This window comes from Schistocerca piceifrons, chromosome 1 (assembly GCF_021461385.2).
Source record: "Schistocerca piceifrons isolate TAMUIC-IGC-003096 chromosome 1, iqSchPice1.1, whole genome shotgun sequence".
In the NCBI taxonomy this organism is placed as follows: Eukaryota; Metazoa; Arthropoda; class Insecta; order Orthoptera; family Acrididae; genus Schistocerca; species Schistocerca piceifrons.
The window spans coordinates 481542945-481547501 of NC_060138.1; the positions used below are offsets into that span (position 1 = coordinate 481542945).

At 35.3% G+C, this 4557-nt stretch overlaps 1 long non-coding RNA gene across 1 annotated transcript; it reads left to right on the forward strand.

Moving 5' to 3' along the window:
* Positions 1-693: 693 nt before the first annotated feature.
* LOC124795115 lies at positions 694-2880 on the forward strand. Its single transcript, XR_007016647.1, has 2 exons — positions 694-877; positions 2144-2880. It is a non-coding gene; the product is annotated as an uncharacterized LOC124795115 (long non-coding RNA).
* The last annotated feature ends 1677 nt before the right edge of the window (positions 2881-4557 follow it).

The window sequence follows — 4557 nt, forward strand, 5'->3', positions numbered from 1 at the left end:
TTGTATCCGAATACACATGTAGTTATGTCGTCTCAGATTAAGTGATATTTCCGTGAGTTGCTTCGCAACGTCTTCGATCATCATAGGACTGTTCCAAAAATATTTCGTCGCCAGTAGATAAATGTTTTTGTTTTTATTTTAACTTTAATGTTTCTTTGTATTAGGCTTCGACAGCAAATTTTCGAATCACATACGATACACTGAAATGTTACCAGGACGGTAGCGTATTCTATTTCAACTACAATCACGTAACAATGTATGAGCTTGATTGCGAATGCATTTTCCTTTTTAGAAATAGTAAAATAGTGATTTTGCCGACATTCCTCTGGCATGGAAGAGTTTTCATAGCGTTAGTTTGAAGTTAGCCTAAGTAAAATGGAATTATAAGAATCGTAACAACAGGTATGTATAGTGCTTTAAGAGGGTATACAAGACATTGACACTAACGTGTATTTTTATTTCAGGCTTGCGAAAAACCTACAAACAAGAAAAGGCAGTAGGAGAGGGAACTCTGGAAACCGCCTAGAACTTCAAGTGCTGACGCATCTTCATCACGTTCCGTAGAGTAAGTACTAGTACCGCTACTCTATTAGTAAAGTTCATTATTGCTATAGTAATTATTTCCTTAAACTGAATTAAGTGGGTGAAATAACAGCTGTTCAAATTTTGTTATCTAATGAAGCACTTTTGCAGTTTCTTCATAGCATAACTGCTGTCTGAACTCACGTCAGTGAAATATCACTTTGAGTGCTGCCCAGCTCGCCTTCGGGTTCCGTACTTGCCACAGGAAGACACCATCAGAGAGTGAAATGGTGCAGGGAACGAGTCAGTTTGAACCTATCCTCATGAACAGCTCAGGAAAGGATATTGCCTCAAGGTTTGTAGCCATACACGTTCTAGCGTATCATTAGGGCCGCACAAAAATTTTCCGTACGAAGGCTGCACTAATCACTTGCCTACATGTCTGTGCTTATATACCTGCATCGGAGTCGTGCCAGCTTCCATATTCGCTACAGCAACGCCCCGAACTGAAACTTTTTGATCACTCCTTATAGTTGCGTGCTTTCAAAACCTGGTAAATCGGAGACGTTTAAACTGATAAGAGAGCGACTTGTTTGGTATATGCTTAGGAAAAAGATCTCCACAAAATTTGTTATTTCTGTCAAAATCCTACATCTGCATGCAATCTCGTTAGTCTTTCATTAACAACAAGCTGTGATTTATCAATTGCAACTGCAGTTTTGTACATAACCATGCCGTTTTCCGAAGTATGACTTACTAACCACTATTCAAAGTTATCTTCGTCAATTTGAAAAAAAAAAAAAATCCTAACATGCATACTCAACAGAACCAAATTCATTCTTTGTGTGAAAACTGTGCAGCCTTCCAAATGCTTCCACTTGAAATAAGTAAGCAAATCCATCCACTTATATATGCCTCGTAACTTGAGTTTTTGAAAAAAAAAAAAAAAAAATCCTAACATGCATACTCAACAGAACCAAATTCATTCTTTGTGTGAAAACTGTGCAGCCTTCCAAATGCTTCCACTTGAAATAAGTAAGCAAATCCATCCATTTATATTTGCCTCATAACTTGAGTTTTTGAAAGTTAATTGAATTTCTAAGCTTAAGATACCATGCTAGTACTTAGAAACAGAACCTTTGTCTGGCAATGTGTACCTGGCATTAAGCTGTTAGGGCATGCACTACAATAGAAACAGCTGTTTCAGAATAAAATTTTGTCATCAGTTGCACAAATATTTTTATTTCACAGATTAAGACAGAACCTGTTTTAATACCACAGCAAATAAAAGTAAATTAGTTTCCACTGCAATAATGCATCCAGAAAATTGGAGATATCATAAAATACCAATAAGATGTCAGATTAATTTGTAATACAGTAAAGTAGCTAGCATATCACGCACCTGGAACATTTTCATTAAATTCTGCAGACTATATAATTATTACACGAGTTACTTCCTTCTAAGAAATCCATTGGTGTGGTTAAAAAATATCTGTGACGTGTAAAATATGTTGAGCCATTTATGTATGTAATAAACAAGAAATCCAAGAAAATTTTGAGAAATAGAATTAGCTACAGGTAATGTGTCCTCTAATTACATTATTGTTTGTTGCTCTCACAGGAAGGCAAGCTATGAAGCTGTGCAGAAGCAGGCACAGCAGAGCAGGACCACAACACCAGGAAGCAGCAAACCACAGACAAGCCAGACATCAAATCCATGGGGTCCTGTTTTTAAGAACAAATCACATTTTGTTGACATGCACATCTGTTAAAAATCACATGTATTATTATCAGAAAAAACTTTCAAAATAACTACAATGTTACATAGCTAACATCATTTTTTCATTTCTTGCTTACATGATCCATAATTATTTATTCTCATAAGTATAACATATGTAAACTCTTCTGTGTATTTTCAAATCCAGTATAAACAAAGAGGTTAGAATGTGCAATGTATGCTCAGAGTTCTGTTGATTGCATGATGAATCAGAGAGAGAATGAAAATAATTTACTGTCTACATGGTAAAAACAGTTTTCTTAAAAGACTGAATACGCAACACAGGTTATCTGTGAGGACCATGACTACAAATATATTAAGATGGTTTGCTTTCAAACTAGTCACTGGAGTGCTGTTAGTTCTGACTTAAGATTTTAATGTTATCAGAGTTTGTATATTAGTCTATATAAAACTACATCAAAATAACTTAAAATGATTGGTCATTAAATGCTCAATCACAGTTGCTGTAAATGCTACGAATGGCACAACAAAGGACTGTAATCATGCATTTTAATGTGCCAGTACAATGTGTTTCTCAATAGTTTTGTAGAATAAAAAGTGAAACAAGTCTACAAGCATCACATTTTCTCTCTTCTGTTATAATTTTCCTCTTCAAATCTTACTGTTTTCTTGTGGTTTAATGATGAAAAGGCAGTTATAAGAACAATTTTTCTTAATAACCTTTAGTAGTTTGACCAAAATTCTTCAAACAGTCTGAAAAATGGTGTACCTCTTAGTCCATCCGAACAAATGAATGCGTCAGCTAGTATATTGAGTGATGTTTCATTCTTCTTTCAGATTGTCACTGAAGTCAGTCTTTATATTTTAAACAAAATGTGCCTTACCCTCCTCCATTTCCATTCCTACAGTATAATCCCAAATGCAAACATTGCATTTATTTTGCCTCTCATCTTAGAAAAAAACAAACTTTCATCTTGCCCTGTTGCACAGACAGCCATATAAGTTCTGTAACTCAAGAAAGACAGTGCATATGTTGAATGAATACTAACTAGCATCAATAGCACCCAGAACCATTTATCATTCAGTCACAAAAACTGTTTTACAATTCACAGTGGAACTAGTGAGTTGTACCCCAGAAAATCATTGTCAGGTCATGGACACACACTAAAGTGCACTGTCTATAAAGTGATTCCAATAGCATTGAAAGACTGTTGAAAATGGAGAAAGCCTTTTTTGGAAAAAATTTTTAATTCCAAAGAAAAACCTTAACATATATTGAGTAAGTCTGCATTTATCTTTGTCACAAGTCAAATGAAGGACTCTGAGTCTCATAATCAATTTTCAGTCAGAACTGCAACTTATTGGAACACATGCAGTTAATGCATTTCGTCTAACATCATCTGAATTTGTGATAACAAAGAGCAAGGAACACAAACCCAATCAAAATATAATTATGTCATATAAGAAAGGTTAATACATCAGAAATAAACTTAAAGATCCAATGTACCAAACCAGAATTAGTACTCTGACATAACAGCAGTAAATACAGCTGAAAGTCGAGTACAATGCTCAACAGAACAGTTCCCTGTCTAATAAATTTAAAACCATTAGGATTGTGCAGTAAGGTACACCTGTTGTTGTTGTTGTTGTTGTGGTCTTCAGTCCTGAGACTGGTTTGATGCAGCTCTCCATGCTACTCTATCCTGTGCAAGCTTCTTCATCTCCTTTCATCAATTAAATTCAGTATCTCTTCTGTTACTCAAGGATTTCTACTAGCCCTCGTCTTTTTACCTACTTGATCCTCTGCTGCCTTCACTATTTCATTCCTCAAAGCTACCCATTCTTCTTCTACTGTATTTCTTTCCCCATTCCTGTCAATTGTTCCCTTATGCTCTCCCTGAAACTCTGTACGACCTCTGGTTTTCCAGTTTATCCAGGTCCCATCTCCTTAAAGGTACACCTATAAAAATTAAAATCAGATGCTAAGGAATGACTGTAAGCCTAACATATGCACATGGAAATGCTAGTTTCCTTGTACTTTTATAATTATATTCATTATTCTGGTTCTAGGTACAAAAAAGATTTGTAAGTGTAAATCATATACGAAAGTATCCTCCATAGGGAAAGCAACACAGAATGTCCCAGACACAGTGCTGGTAGAACTAAAGAAGAAAAAATATCCAGTTGATGTTTTCTAACATTGCCAAAGCCATTGATTGAGTGGACCCCAAAATCATAATTTGTAAAATAAAAGTCTTATAGAATGAGTGGCACTATGTCTTATGGATGGAGCCTCT